We start from the raw sequence: 17,105 nt of genomic DNA, 5'->3' as shown, positions 1-17,105 counted from the left end.
CTCTATAATTATAAGATAAATAAGAATATTTTTGGCAGGTCATATGTAGAAATTGAGTATGAGTTATAAGTTTGATGAGAATATTGTTGATAGCTTATAAGTAGAAATTAAGTATGTGTTATAAGTTCTATAATTAAAATATGTAAATAATTTAAGTATGAAAAATGGTTAATAAATAAATGAATAAAATGCTTCACCGAACAAAAGGGTCGCATAGCTCTCGTCGCGGTATACCGGCGCAGATGTTTGTAAGCGCAGCTCTCGTCGCGGTATACTGTTCGAGTACTTAAGCTCGGCGAGATCTACGCAAAATTCTCTTTCCTCTCTCCTCTGACTACGAACTGGGACCCACGAATAATCGGCGAAGCAAGAAACAAGATCAAGGCGCAGTTTCATTTCAAGACAACGTCAAACAATTACGCACTATTTTTATTTATTTTATTTATTGAATGGAATCTCGCTGTTGGCCTTAAGGGCCTTTACAGCTCAGGTCGGGCTGTTTTGGCGAGCGTAGCTCGGCCAGAATGGCTTGTTTTCCCGCGGCTAGCGCAAGGGCGTCTCCTGTGAGACTCGAACCATCCAAATCCATCCGCTGGTGCGTAACAACGCACCAGCGGATTTGGATGGTGTTTAGCCTTGTCAAAGTGGCGTGTGGACGCCAACTTCATCCATTGGGCTATGGTAGGGAGCTCCAGGTCGTGGTGGAGATCGACGTTTCTCACATAGAAGGGCGCACCGGTCACGATTCTCATGAATCGCGACTGAAGCACCTGTAGCCGGTGAATATAGGAAGGGGCACAATGCGCAAAGACTACGCTAGCGTATGTCATGCACGGTCGGATGCATGCCTTGTACAGGGTCACCTTGTGTCTGAGAGACATTTGACTCCTTTTATTTAGGAGGAAATGGAGGCGAGAGAGGACAAAATAGGCCTTCTTGCGAACGGCGGCTATGTGCTTACGGAAAGACATGCCGCTATCGAGCGTGACTCCTAGATATTTGACGGACTTTTGCCATGGGATGGCTTGCCCGTATAGGGTTACCTCTGTCTTGAGGTGAAATTTATCCCTAGCGTTAGCACCGGGGTTGCCCCTGGCAAAGAGAACTGCTACGCTTTTCTCGGGATTTATTTGGAAGCCCCATTTCCGAAACCATTCGCCTAACGACGTGGTAGCGGTCTGGAGTCTGTCCACAATGACACCTCTATCTTTGTGGGTGGAGTAGAGAGCGGTGTCATCGGCATAGAGGGCTAGCTCCACATTGGGAGCCCTAGGGATGTCGCCGGTATACAGCGTGAACAGAAGGGGCGAGAGGACCGAGCCCTGAGGGACTCCGGCCATGATGGGGCGAGGAGACGATAACGTTCCTTCTACGCGATAGCGCATTGAGCGGTTGGACAAGAAGTCGTGTACGATACGCACGAGTCTTAGTGGCACATTAAGGTGGTAGAGCTTGTAAACCAAGCCGTTGTGCCAGACCTTGTCGAAAGCTTTCGCTATGTCGAAGAAGAGCGCACCCGTGGCTCTCGGTTTCAGGGAGCTATTCATCCCGGAGAGGATGTGCTCCGTGATTCGATGGACTTGATGAACGCACGAGTGGGCCGGCTTGAAGCCAAACTGCTCATCGGGAATGAGCCCCTTATCTAGGGCAAAGTCTAGGAGGCGCTTTTTAAGTACCTTCTCGTAAAGCTTGCTAAGCGTATTGAGAAGGCTGATAGGGCGGTAACTGGTGGGGTTGTTACGGGGTTTTCCTGGTTTGTGAATACCAATGACAATGGCCTCTTTCCACTGCGCCGGGAAGGTGCAGTTTTCAAGGAGGCAATTGAAAATGGACACTAGTAGGCATATCAGATGGGGCGGGAGGCACCGGAGGACCTTGTTCGAAATGGCGTCGAGACCTGGAGATTTACGAGGCAGTGAACTCTTTATTAGAGTTTTGACCTCGGCGATCGACGTAGGAGGGAGCGGCTCGGGAGGGAGGGGCAGTGCTACGATGCGTTCGACCTCGCGGTTCACGTGTTCGACGTGCGCCGGGTCGCTATGATCGAGATACGGGGTGCACTGCTCCACTAGGTTGACGGCTAAGCACTCGGCTTTTTCGTACGGTCTTCTGCCTTTACAGTGCACTCGAGCCTCTCTATGTACTGTATTGCCGTAGTTTTTAATCATTAAAAACTCAAGCAATCGCCGTTGAGGATCCGCCTTGCACCAACTTACGCCGACGCCGAAGCAAAGAAAGCGCTGCGCCTAGTCCGGCCTCCCACCAGCGGGTCTCACCGGAGGATGCGCATGTGCGGACCGAGCTAAGGTGTTCAGGCTATGCCTGGCAGACTCCGGCTCCAGTTATGGAGCGAAAACCGCGTCGCGATGCGTCCGGCCCGCGTGCCAACGTACGCTCCCGCTCTCGCGGTCGAGCCGCGTTACCGCCGCCGCCGTCGTCGTCGTCGCCGCAAACAACATCGTCGCGTAACCGGTCCTTGAGCGGCTCTCGCTCGCGTAGCGATCGAGCCCCGGGACCCGGAGACGAAAAACCGGGCGAAAAAGCTGTTTTTGGTACACACTTCGCTTCCGACCGCCGACCCGTGCGGACGTCTGCTCCAGTGCTCTCTCCGTGTGAGTCATCAGTGCTGTAGTGCCATCTCGCTCGCTCCGTGTGAGTCATCGCCGCTTGCCGCTGTACAGTGCGCACGCGCTGTCCGACCGCTGCCTTGCTGCTTGCTGCCTGCTGCTGTCTCATTGCTCAGCCCGATCGCTGCCTTGCTGCCTGCCGCCCTCTCATTGGTCGCTTCGCGTCTTCGGTGTTTGGACATCGGGTTGAAGGCTGCATTTTATGAACGCGGGTTTACCTGCGGCCCTCAGATAGCCACCTAACGGTGCCAAACGGTTATCTGTGGGTTAACGCCTTGTGCGGGAGTGTTTTTGTCCGGGGTGCATACACCGTGCCTTTTTCAAGGCGCGTAACAGCCCCTCCGCTTCCTCCAAGTCCTGTGCACGGCCGGGCCTCCTAGTAGGCACGTATTGGGGAGTAGGTACGCCAACTACTCTCTAGCAACCGGCTAAACACAGGTCCACTGTTGGACGGGTCCTGTCACATCCGTAGGGGCTCTTATACCCAATCTCCTACGGGCTGGTTAGGTCGGTGACAAACCTCACCTCCGCTATCACCAGCGGAGACACACCACATATTAGGGCAAACCATTAGCTTAGGTACTCACCACACTTAGGCAACTAGGTACACACCCGCCGTCAAACTGTTGGCTTCCCGCCAACAGAATGGCGTCCGGGGATCCACCCCCTGACATGAGAAAAATGCTGCTCTTTTTTCAACAGCGTTATCCAGACGCTCTACGGGCTTTCCAAGAGTCCGAAACCGCGGATTCGCCGCGTTCCCCATCGCCGTCGCCGCGTAAGGCGAAGAAAAATGCCTCCGCGAAGGCATTGAAACTCGTTACCCGCCCTCGCTCGCGCTCGCGCTCACGACTCCCTGAAGTGGGAAGCGCCAGCGATGAGGAGACGGGTTTAAATTCACGCCCGTCATCGGTCATGTCGACCCAATCCACTCCGGCGTTAGCGGCCGACGAAGCCGCACAAAATTCATCTTCCGAGAGCGACGGCTTTCAAACCGTCGGCCGGAAGAAGAAGCGTTCGGCCAACGGCGGTCCCGCGCCAAAAGGCCCACTCAAGCCGCCAACCCTCCGAAGAGGGATCTTAGTTCCCTCTTATCGGGAAAACCCGCGCCCCCCGCCCCCGCGGACCGCATTAAAACCCCCCCGCCCCCGCGGACCGCATTAAAACCCCCCCGCCCGTATACGTTAGGGACAAGGGCGCCTGGCCGGCCCTATCAAAAATTCTCGACACAAAGTCGATAAATTACAAGGCCCGAACGCTAAGGGATAACCTTTGCGTTCAGGTCTTTTCATCTGATCACCACCGCTTTCTAACTTCATACCTTCGCTCTGAAGGTATCGGTGGCCACACCTTCCCCCTACCCGAGGAGCGCGTCCTAAGGGTAGTCATTAAGGGCATCCCAAAGGAGATAGACTCCGGGATAGTCCAATCGGACCTCACTGAGCAGGGATACCCCGTAAGGGATGTATTCCGCATGCTCAAGAGAACAACGAAAGAAGAGTACGACATGGTACTCGTTGTCCTCGATCCCACCCCGAGTGGGAAAAAGATATTTAGCCTGAGAGAGTGTTGCAAGCTCTCGGGGCTGAGGGTTGAAACCCCCCTCAAACACTCCTTCACACGACAGTGTCACCGCTGTCAACTCTACGGGCATGCGGCCCGTAACTGTTTCGCTAGGGCACGGTGCGTAAAGTGCCTAGGCGACCACGGCACGGCGGACTGCAAAAGAACGCTTCCGTGCGCTGAGCCGCCGGCGTGCGTGCTTTGCGGGCAACAGGGCCACCCAGCGAATTATCGCGGGTGCCCTCGTGCCCCCAAGGCGCATAAGCCGGCGTCTGGGCGCACGGCGGGGCGCGATGCGGTCCGTCGCGGCGCGGGAGCAAAGCCCACGTACGCGCCGGCCCCACCTCCTAGGAATAGTGCCTGGACCAAGCCCCCCGTTACGGAGGGCCCTCCCCAGCTCACGTCAGAGGCCTTCCCGCCTCTGCCAACAAAATCGGCAGCCGTAAAGCCCTCCCAGGCGCCGGCGCCGACCCCCGTCATAACGGAGAGGCCCACACGCAAGGTGAGCCCTCCGGCTAAAGCCCTCAGCCACACGGCGGAGGCCGCCGCGGAATCAGAAAAGGTCCGCGACGCCTTAAATCTCGCGTTTAGTATCGTAGACGCGCTAGACATAGACGCTCTTGTCGCCTTCTCCGAGGCTTTCAAATCCGCCAACAACGCGGAAGACAAGAAGCAACTTGTAATCGAGCACGTCCAGCTCCTTAAGTCCGTGCGACAATTTGCAGACTCCACCACACCGCAATAGCTACGACCACGTCTAGGATCAAGGCTCGATCACTGTCCGTGGTGACTTTCAATGCAAACGGTTTCAAGCCGCAGGCAGATTTGGTTCGAGATTTCCTCGTTCGCCACCAAATAGATATTTTCCTAGTACAGGAATCTTTCCTCAAGCCCAGCGTTCGCGCTCCCAGATTCGCAAATTACAACGTAGTGCGAAACGACCGACCTACGGCGAAAGGCGGTACGCTCATTTATTATAGACGAGCGCTTCACTGCTCGCCGTTAGACCCGCCCTCCCTTAACAACATAGAGTGCTCTGTGTTGCGCGTAGCCATGACCGGCCATCAGCCGATTATTATCGCGTCGGTGTACCTCCCTCCCGCCAAGGACATACTAGAGAGCGATCTCAAAACCCTGTTTGCGATGGGCCCCTCGGTCTTATTAGTCGGGGATCTCAATAGCAAACACGGGGACTGGAATAGTTCAAAACAAAACCCTAATGGGTTAGCCCTCAATAGGCTTATAGACGTGCTCAATTTCAACGTCATTGCCCCCATACAACCGACTCGCCGTGGCATAACAGGCAACGGCCTTCTCTCAACGGACGTCATAGACGTAGCGGTTTTACGTAACGTGGCACTACAGCCGCGAAGCGTAGAGACGTTACACGAGTTAGACTCGGACCACTTCCCGGTTCACTTTGAATTCGGCCCTCCTAACACTCGAGAGAAGAGGTTCAAGTCCATTGTCGACTGGCAGAAGTTAGACGAGGCCCTCAAGCCCGCCGACACCTCTGCCCTCCCAAATGTCCCCGACAATTTAGTCTCGTCCGCTCACGCGTTAGACGCGATCTCCTCGGTCACTAATCACATTCAGACCAAGGTCGCCGAGTCGTCCCGGAAGGTCCCAGATGAGTTCGCTCAACGCTGGGAGCTTCCCCCGGACGCGAGGCGTCTATTGACCGAGAAGAACGCGGCGACTCACGCCTTCGCCAGAGCACCGACCGACGAAAACCGCAGAGCACTCCGCGCCTCGCAGCGCCGAGTCAAAGAGCGCATGCGGGAAATTAGAAACGAACGCTGGGACCGTCTTACCAGCGAATTGTCACCTTCGCACACGGCCTATTGGTCTCTCGCGCGTTCCCTTAAAACCGACACGGTGGCGTCCATGCCCCCTCTCAAGCGTCCAAATCTGCCTGACGCATTCGACGACGACGAAAAAGCCGAGTGCTTAGCCGTCAACCTAGTGGAGCAGTGCACCCCGTATCTCGATCATAGCAACCCGGCGCACGTCGAACACGGGAACCGCGAGGTCGAACGCATCGTAGCACTGCCCCTCCCTCCCGAGCCGCTCCCTCCTACTTCGATCGCCGAGGTCAAAACTCTAATAAAGAGTTCACTGCCTCGTAAATCTCCAGGTCTCGACGCCATCTCGAACAAGGTCCTCCGGTGCCTCCCGCCCCATCTGATATGCCTACTAGTGTCCATTTTCAATTGCCTCCTTGAAAACTGCACCTTCCCGGCGCAGTGGAAAGAGGCCATTGTCATTGGTATTCACAAACCAGGCAAACCCCGTAACAACCCCACCAGTTACCGCCCTATCAGCCTTCTCAATACGCTTAGCAAGCTTTACGAGAAGGTACTTAAAAAGCGCCTCCTAGACTTTGCCCTAGATAAGGGGCTCATTCCCGATGAGCAGTTTGGCTTCAGGCCGGCCCACTCGTGCGTTCATCAAGTCCATCGAATCACGGAGCACATCCTCTCCGGGATGAATAGCTCCCTGAAACCGAGAGCCACGGGTGCGCTCTTCTTCGACATAGCGAAAGCTTTCAACAAGGTCTGGCACAACGGCTTGGTTTACAAGCTCTACCACCTTAATGTGCCACTAAGACTCGTGCGTATCGTACACGACTTCTTGTCCGACCGCTCAATGCGCTATCGCGTAGAAGGAACGTTATCGTCTCCTCGCCCCACCATGGCCGGAGTCCCTCAGGGCTCGGTCCTCTCGCCCCTTCTGTTCACGCTGTATACCGGCGACATCCCTAGGGCTCCCAATGTAGAGCTAGCCCTCTATGCCGATGACACCGCTCTCTATACCACCCACAAAGATAGAGGTGTCATTTTGGACAGACTCCAGACCACTACCACGTCGTTAGGCGAATGGTTTCGGAAATGGGGCTTCCAAATAAATCCCGAGAAAAGCGTAGCAGTTCTCTTTGCCAGGGGCAACCCCGGTGCTATCGCTAGGGATAAATTTCACCTCAAGACAGAGGTAACCCTATACGGGCAAGCCATTCCATGGCAAAAGTCCGTTAAATATCTAGGAGTCACGCTCGATAGCGGCATGTCTTTCCGAAAGCACATAGCCGCCGTTCGCAAGAAGGCCCATTTTGTCCTCTCTCGCCTTCATTTCCTCCTAAATATAAGGAGTCAAATGTCTCTCAGACACAAGGTCACCCTGTACAAGGCCTGACGGATGAATGAGAGCACTTAAGTAGGATATACAACGAAACAATACAAGAGAAGGTACAAATTAAAAGTAGCCATATTCGAGCATACATGGTGGATGTCATGAAAGTGGATGAAGCAAGAGAGTTGTCAGGACTTTTGCAAGATCGTCGGCCTACCGGGAAAATAACGTGAAGATATAAGGTATAAAATTGTTGTTTGTCCACGTCAATTGTGTGTAGTATACGGAAATAAAAACAATCTATATTAGGTAAAAGGATTCTACTGATAATATTTATTTTAAGCTCCAACGGCAGTATAGCTTCCAAGTTTTGTTTTCTTTATAGGTAATGACATTTCAATAACATTCATTGAAATATATTGTAATTCGCATAGATACCTGGTGCTGAAAACCACGACAACGTCTTATATGAATATTGTAATTAATTCCCGTTTAAGACGGTAATTCCTGTCAGAGTTAAAGTTTCTTTTGATGTTTAGTTCGTCTTCTGCAGTTTTTGTCAATTTTGTACATATTAGAACATAAACAAGATGTTTCATAACACAGAACAAAGACACCATTTTGTATCCCGTTCACTTTAATACACTTCACTATATTTCGCTGTCTCATGAGAATTATTATAGATTAACGCGTCTCTTGTAAACTAAAATGGCGATTTAAAGAGGGAGAGTTTATCGCCCTTTAAAACTGGCTGTAAATGTAATTATAGATTAAATGAACTATTGTTTAGTGACCATTATGCTACCTAAAACATTTCATTAAATTAAGTTTTAAATTTCTAAATCCTCATCATCGGTAGGCACATTTATACAGCAGACATGAAGGTAGTGTAAACATCCGGATGTGCTTCTGGAAATAACAATAACTTATGTAAGACATATACACTAATATAATATTAAAAATTAACTTAGAAACTATATAAGTACCCTATATCATCCTGGGGCGCATCATAACAGTTGTAATATGATCCGCATTCACCAACTTCGCCCGTGGCCGTGAAACATGAACGGCTGCGAATTGAAAAGGTAACCGTAAATCAAAATCTATAAAAAAGTCCTGATGCATCTATGGTTGCCAACTGAGTGCACCAGTAGCAGTCACGAATAATCCAATGATTTCAGAACAAACTACTCAAGGGAATTGTCAATGCCCCCTGGTACATTCGCAATAACGAGCTCCATTGGGACATGTAGTGGACGTTCGTTCTCATGTTTTTTTTTTAATGTAATAGGAGGCAAACGGCCAAGAGGCTCACCTGATGTTAAGCGATACCGCCGCCCATGGACACTCACATCGCCAGAAGGCTCGCAAGTGCGTTGCCGGCCTTTTAAGAATTGGTACGCTGTTTTCTTGAAGGACCCTAAGTCGAATTGGTTCGGAAATACTTCAGTGGGCAGCTGGTTCCACATAGTGGTGGTGCGTGGCAAAAACTGCCTTAGAAAACGCTCAATTGTCGAGGTGATACGGATGGTACTTTGTATTTTGCCTTGACGTCCGATAATGAAACTCAGCTGCGGGTATTAGACCGAATAACTCTTCTGAATGGTAAATGCGGTAGAAGATGCAGAGAGACCCAACATCTCTACGCGTTAAATATCCTTCATTAGGTTCGGTTTGAATTATTTATTGGTCTCGTTAAGATTTAATGGAAACAAGTTGTTTTATATGTGGAAAATATCTTGAACTTTATTTGGCTTAAAAAGAACAACACATTGGCTAGTAAAGTTCACAGAGTAAAGAGAAGGGCAAAGACAAACGAGTAACAGGCTTGAAATAAAAGACAAATCAAGTCAATGAAGCAAAAGGCGCGAAATTTAAATATTACAACAAGTTTTAAGTTGGAGTATCGTAATCGTACATGATGTCTCAGTGAATAGACAATGTATTTAAAATATGTTCATGTTCGCTGACTGACATATGTTTTCTAGGCGTAAAGGCTATTACAATTTGTAATAAATGAAAATAATAACGTTTTTTTCCTATATTAAGGTATGGGTCAGACTTTCGGTTCAGTGAACATTGATAATTTTATACCAACCAATCTGGAAGATATCATCATAATCAAACCCAATTAAATGCACTGTAACTAGTAGTTAAAGTTATTAGATGAAAATTACCTATATTAGGTCTCAAATCAAGATTTTTCACCCAGGACCCATGTTTGAAAAACTATTCAGCCAACTACCAGAGCCGTCCAGACCATAGACAGATGTGAAAAGGAATATGCTGAGAAATAACCTAAAAATAATATATTTTAGAACTCGAAAAGCAGCTCCATAGAGACGCCAAGACGTGTTAATCATTTGCTATTATTATTTACTTTTGCTTTTACCAATCCTACCTTGTTGCTAATATTAAGATTTAGTAGAAACAAGTGTGTTGTTTATAGCATAAGTAAAATAAATTGAATTAATCAACATTTGGCAGGCGATATGACGCAATTTACATAAAGTTAACTTTTTGGAACCCAAATTCTTCTTCTTCTAGAATTTATTTTTTATGAAATTAAGTTAAAAATAAAAAGGAAAACTCACGTGATGGCGTTCATCATTATTATTATCGACATGGATACCTGGAAAAAGCAATTTCAAATAATATTTTAATTGTTAGAGTAACTGTGCAAAAACAAAAATCATCATTAGACAGTCACTGTCACATCTTGCTCTACTCTGTGAATACAAATGACCTTTATTTTAATATTATAATTTGAATGACATTATGTCATTATTATATTTAATGTACTAGACACGACCTTCAAGGAGTGAAAGAAGTTTCATAATATCAGTTAATTTGGTGGCAAGGCGATGCGCTCGCCATGTCGAGCAAAAAAGAAACTGGGCCATACTATCTTTTTCTTGAGTTCAGGCCATTTTCGACCCCTTTAACTTCGTTGTGGATAAAGTTAGAATCCTGAATCGCACAAAACAATGTAATTGAATATTGTGTTTGCTACGATGGCCAAGTCAATGTATTTATTTAAAACACAAAAGATTTCTAATACTGATATGGTCACTATCTACCAATCGTATCTTATTTCGGTCATACAATGCGCAGAGGCGATGAGAACTTGGAGAATCAGATCGTGGTAGGTAACACAGAAGGCAAAACATCACGTGGCCGTTCACCAACCAGGTGTACCGTCAAGTGAAAGTCTCATCAACTCATCGTCCTGAAAACTGTACACTGTCGTAATAGAGGCGCTGGACAGAAACCGGTAGAAACAGATAGTCTGCTCTAGATGCTTCGTTGCTGACCACGACGCTTGGACATGAGCTGCTGATTAAAGAGAGCGTAAGTATGGATTACAGGTATCTCACAACTTTTTACGGTAGAGGAACAACGTTGCAATTTTGTTTTTTTACAAGTAATGTTTTTGATGGCATCACACAGGAATTCAATTCGCAAGAAAAGTTGAATAGAGAGATGAGTTTAGGTACCTAAAGTCAATAGCATTTTTGCGTACGTGACCTCCTATAAGTTGAAACGTTTCAGCATCGCAAGACCGAATGAAAGAACGATAACTTTATTTATTAAAAAAACATTATTTTGGTATATTTTAAACATAAAGTTTTCTGGCGCTATGATAGTTGACAATTATTATTTTTAAACGTTTCCGGCAAATTTTGATAAAAGCTTTCAATACTGTGATGTTTCCAAAATTTCAGTTTTTTAGTTATAGTTGTACAAATTTTTAAACTTATAAATATGATAGGGTTAGTGTTGTTCAAACCCTTTGCAAAAGATACTACATATCAACTTATACTCGAAATTATTATTGTATTTAATAATAAAAATGAATACCTTTAAATTGTACAAATTTAGTTTATACGTTAACTATTTCATATAATATATATAATTATATTTTCTTAACAGCTTAAGCCTGACAAGTTCGCTGAATTGAGAGACAATGATATATAGGAATATACATATGTTTATATCTTTATGGCGATATCCTAACTAAATAAATACTGTTATTATAATTGTTTCCAATGGCTTATTCGTGACACATTATCAATTTGATAAATACCTATGTTTATTTAAACAACGATAAGTGGAGAATAATAATACAATTGAAAAACATAATGAGGAAAAGTTATATTATAATAAATATCTACTAGTGATAAAGCATCCTTATTTATTGTAAACTGAAGAACCAGGCGGTGAGTATTTTTGCACTTTTTACCTAAAATACAGATTACAATATCCCAAGAGACTGTTAAAATACACAAAATCAACGCGGGCGTGAGCTGGTTTATATTAAAGTATGATATATTGGGGAATTACATTTTTATTATATATCCGTAATTAATTAATTAATTGAATGTTATTGAACGTAGTTTTCAGTGTGAAATCTGAAATCGTCAACGAATCAAAGTCGTTGATCTATAGCAAATTATAAACTCGTCATCTACGAAGTCGGTAGAAGGGCAATGCCGTCTTGTTTCTCATCTCCGTTGATATTTTAATAATTTATTTATAATCACACTTTCTAAACTCAAAATATCCGAAATATAAAAAATAAATTTTATTTCCCTATATTAGATAAGTTTTATTTTAAATATTGAATTTTATATGTTCTAAACTATTATCTGGACACGTTCGTTATAAAGAAGTTGGACAAAAAGTAACTTTTTTAGAATCGCGTATTCTGTCATAGTTAGAAGGCGCAACGGTGCAATGTTGGTTCAGCCGAGCGTTCATGGAACGAATTTTCATACAAATTAAACGAACGTAATTTGATTACCGCTAAGGTCACGTGGGAACATAAACTGTCTCGTTTTTCGATGTCATGCTACGAATTAGCGATGCATCTAGTTGTTGTAGGAAGAGCTCATTCGTGATTTACAAGTGAGTTATGCATACTTGAGCAAAGTTAAAAGTTATATAAAATTACAGGACATAAATATATATTTCGACGTTTTTTTGAATAATATTAATATATTTAACATTTCAGTTTAAACTACTACATACGCTCAATTCGTTGGAAATTCGCTATTTTTTAATAAACAAGAAATAAATCAATAACACTTCGAATCTTTGCTACTACATAAACATAGTCTTAGATAAATAGATGCACTACTAAAAGGTCCCATACCTTTTGACTTTTGAACTTATAAAATAATACATAATAATGCCTTACACACGCCGTCGACTGTTTGGGTCTAAAGCAAGCTGGTTTCCTCACGATGTTTTCCATCCCCGTTCGAGGGAATGTTAAATGCTCACATGGAAAGAAAGCCTATTGGTGCACAGCTGGGGTTGCAAATGAAATTAATTAAAATATTACCTTTAAGTCTTAACAAAATGACGTCTCAATTGATACTAAATATAAGATGACATTAATGAGTGTAATCTATACACTAAGGTCGCAACACGTGACTATTGAACGCGGATAATGTACGTAAATAATATTTATATTTTTACTAGCTGACCCGGCAACCGTTGTTTTGCCATGTATATTATTTCCAGGAAACATTTTTTTAGTTCAATAAAAATATCCTATATATAATAAGATAGGGGATAATCGTAGAGGCGTGACAATTAAGGGTTGTAAGTGCTGTTTCATAAAAAAAAATTGGGATGGACACCTCTTATCACTTATATCACGGGGTTTGAGATATAGATGGTAGCCAATTCCCAGACTTACTGAATATGCATAAAAACATTCATAAGCATCGGTGGAGCCATTTCGGAGGAGTATGGGAACGAACATTGTGGCACAAGAATTTTATATATATAGAGATTCAATCTACATTCTTGGGTTGAGGGGTTCAAGAACACAGGCGCCAATTACAGATATATGTTGGCTCGTGATGGTACCCCTGAAGCCAGAGCAGTGCTTTCCTCGCTCGAAGAATAGGCTGAAAAGTAAGTAGGCTTACATAGAAAAATATTATTTGCAATAATCAAATAATATATATAAATGAATCCCTATTTCTCTTGGTCACGGCATCACGCGTGAATCGGGTTCGCGATATTATCACTTGTTGTGTTTCGGAACGCGACATTGCTTGGACATCAGTGAATGCTTGTAATTTAATATGAACTTTATTGAAAATAAAGCAATAAAGTACAAATTAACGCTACATTTTATTTACAAAACGTTTGTATGGGAAAAAGAAAAGGGCTGTTTTAGGGTTTTTCCGAATTAAAAATTATTCGAATTTTTCTCACCGTAATAACCATCCTAAGACTTCAACGAACATTTAAAAAAAAGAATTAGTACAATTGGTCCAGGCGTTGTAGAGTTATGCGCTTACCAACACATTTTGCGATTCATTTTTATAATATAGATATATACTTTATTAGACAAATACCTGCTATGTGAACTGATAAAGAGACTGAAAATTAATCTCAACATTAACTCATGTAAATGGCGGGAGGGGCATTTTATTTTTAATTTATGTTATTAATATAAATACGTTCTTATATTCAAGTTGGGTCTTTACTTTACAATATTTTTAATACATTTAATCAATATAAAAATAAGAATTTCCAAGGAAGTTATTTCAAGATTACAATTAAACTAAAATCTAAATGAAGAAATTTTATTTTTTCTTTAACAGTTAGTGGTCCCGCGAACTCCGTAATGTTTTTTTTTAAATACCTACAAACACATGGAATTTTGCTACGCTAACACACCATATAGCCTGGGCCTATTTCTGTATATTACGTGTAAATGACATGTTTTGAAGCAAAAGGTTTATTTATTTTTACAGTATTAATTTTAAAAAATGTTTGCGTTTACTAGTGTACCCACGTAACAAGTGAAACTTCTTTATGACCTTCTTTTTCGAAAAATGATCTACTATATGCAACTTTACAGAAATTGCTTATATAAAGTGAAATAAGATAAAGTTTAACAAAAGGCTTTTATTATCACAGACATGAATACAAATAATACAATTACTGTTGGCGACTCGTAAATATAAATAGATATAGATTATATGTTAATTTTGGCGACTCTATAATTATAAGATAAATAAGAATATTTTTGGCAGGTCATATGTAGAAATTGAGTATGAGTTATAAGTTTGATGAGAATATTGTTGATAGCTTATAAGTAGAAATTAAGTATGTGTTATAAGTTCTATAATTAAAATATGTAAATAATTTAAGTATGAAAAATGGTTAATAAATAAATGAATAAAATGCTTCACCGAACAAAAGGGTCGCATAGCTCTCGTCGCGGTATACCGGCGCAGATGTTTGTAAGCGCAGCTCTCGTCGCGGTATACTGTTCGAGTACTTAAGCTCGGCGAGATCTACGCAAAATTCTCTTTCCTCTCTCCTCTGACTACGAACTGGGACCCACGAATAATCGGCGAAGCAAGAAACAAGATCAAGGCGCAGTTTCATTTCAAGACAACGTCAAACAATTACGCACTATTTTTATTTATTTTATTTATTGAATGGAATCTCGCTGTTGGCCTTAAGGGCCTTTACAGCTCAGGTCGGGCTGTTTTGGCGAGCGTAGCTCGGCCAGAATGGCTTGTTTTCCCGCGGCTAGCGCAAGGGCGTCTCCTGTGAGACTCGAACCATCCAAATCCATCCGCTGGTGCGTAACAACGCACCAGCGGATTTGGATGGTGTTTAGCCTTGTCAAAGTGGCGTGTGGACGCCAACTTCATCCATTGGGCTATGGTAGGGAGCTCCAGGTCGTGGTGGAGATCGACGTTTCTCACATAGAAGGGCGCACCGGTCACGATTCTCATGAATCGCGACTGAAGCACCTGTAGCCGGTGAATATAGGAAGGGGCACAATGCGCAAAGACTACGCTAGCGTATGTCATGCACGGTCGGATGCATGCCTTGTACAGGGTCACCTTGTGTCTGAGAGACATTTGACTCCTTTTATTTAGGAGGAAATGGAGGCGAGAGAGGACAAAATAGGCCTTCTTGCGAACGGCGGCTATGTGCTTACGGAAAGACATGCCGCTATCGAGCGTGACTCCTAGATATTTGACGGACTTTTGCCATGGGATGGCTTGCCCGTATAGGGTTACCTCTGTCTTGAGGTGAAATTTATCCCTAGCGTTAGCACCGGGGTTGCCCCTGGCAAAGAGAACTGCTACGCTTTTCTCGGGATTTATTTGGAAGCCCCATTTCCGAAACCATTCGCCTAACGACGTGGTAGCGGTCTGGAGTCTGTCCACAATGACACCTCTATCTTTGTGGGTGGAGTAGAGAGCGGTGTCATCGGCATAGAGGGCTAGCTCCACATTGGGAGCCCTAGGGATGTCGCCGGTATACAGCGTGAACAGAAGGGGCGAGAGGACCGAGCCCTGAGGGACTCCGGCCATGATGGGGCGAGGAGACGATAACGTTCCTTCTACGCGATAGCGCATTGAGCGGTTGGACAAGAAGTCGTGTACGATACGCACGAGTCTTAGTGGCACATTAAGGTGGTAGAGCTTGTAAACCAAGCCGTTGTGCCAGACCTTGTCGAAAGCTTTCGCTATGTCGAAGAAGAGCGCACCCGTGGCTCTCGGTTTCAGGGAGCTATTCATCCCGGAGAGGATGTGCTCCGTGATTCGATGGACTTGATGAACGCACGAGTGGGCCGGCTTGAAGCCAAACTGCTCATCGGGAATGAGCCCCTTATCTAGGGCAAAGTCTAGGAGGCGCTTTTTAAGTACCTTCTCGTAAAGCTTGCTAAGCGTATTGAGAAGGCTGATAGGGCGGTAACTGGTGGGGTTGTTACGGGGTTTTCCTGGTTTGTGAATACCAATGACAATGGCCTCTTTCCACTGCGCCGGGAAGGTGCAGTTTTCAAGGAGGCAATTGAAAATGGACACTAGTAGGCATATCAGATGGGGCGGGAGGCACCGGAGGACCTTGTTCGAAATGGCGTCGAGACCTGGAGATTTACGAGGCAGTGAACTCTTTATTAGAGTTTTGACCTCGGCGATCGACGTAGGAGGGAGCGGCTCGGGAGGGAGGGGCAGTGCTACGATGCGTTCGACCTCGCGGTTCACGTGTTCGACGTGCGCCGGGTCGCTATGATCGAGATACGGGGTGCACTGCTCCACTAGGTTGACGGCTAAGCACTCGGCTTTTTCGTACGGTCTTCTGCCTTTACAGTGCACTCGAGCCTCTCTATGTACTGTATTGCCGTAGTTTTTAATCATTAAAAACTCAAGCAATCGCCGTTGAGGATCCGCCTTGCACCAACTTACGCCGACGCCGAAGCAAAGAAAGCGCTGCGCCTAGTCCGGCCTCCCACCAGCGGGTCTCACCGGAGGATGCGCATGTGCGGACCGAGCTAAGGTGTTCAGGCTATGCCTGGCAGACTCCGGCTCCAGTTATGGAGCGAAAACCGCGTCGCGATGCGTCCGGCCCGCGTGCCAACGTACGCTCCCGCTCTCGCGGTCGAGCCGCGTTACCGCCGCCGCCGTCGTCGTCGTCGCCGCAAACAACATCGTCGCGTAACCGGTCCTTGAGCGGCTCTCGCTCGCGTAGCGATCGAGCCCCGGGACCCGGAGACGAAAAACCGGGCGAAAAAGCTGTTTTTGGTACACACTTCGCTTCCGACCGCCGACCCGTGCGGACGTCTGCTCCAGTGCTCTCTCCGTGTGAGTCATCAGTGCTGTAGTGCCATCTCGCTCGCTCCGTGTGAGTCATCGCCGCTTGCCGCTGTACAGTGCGCACGCGCTGTCCGACCGCTGCCTTGCTGCTTGCTGCCTGCTGCTGTCTCATTGCTCAGCCCGATCGCTGCCTTGCTGC

The 17,105-nt window shown here is 45.7% G+C and overlaps 1 long non-coding RNA gene across 1 annotated transcript; it reads right to left on the bottom strand.

The window, feature by feature from the left end:
* Positions 1 to 7,346: 7,346 nt before the first annotated feature.
* Positions 7,347 to 10,865, bottom strand: LOC123718295. The gene is made up of 4 exons (XR_006754979.1): positions 9,914 to 10,865; positions 9,497 to 9,617; positions 8,306 to 8,389; positions 7,347 to 8,228 (listed from the first exon to the last, which is right to left on the bottom strand). It is a non-coding gene; the product is annotated as an uncharacterized LOC123718295 (long non-coding RNA).
* Positions 10,866 to 17,105: the final 6,240 nt, after the last annotated feature.

Source organism: Pieris brassicae, chromosome W (genome assembly GCF_905147105.1).
Source record: "Pieris brassicae chromosome W, ilPieBrab1.1, whole genome shotgun sequence".
Lineage (NCBI taxonomy): Eukaryota > Metazoa > Arthropoda > Insecta > Lepidoptera > Pieridae > Pieris > Pieris brassicae.
Note: the sequence above shows the minus strand (reverse complement) of the source record. Positions and strands in the feature narration are given on the sequence as shown.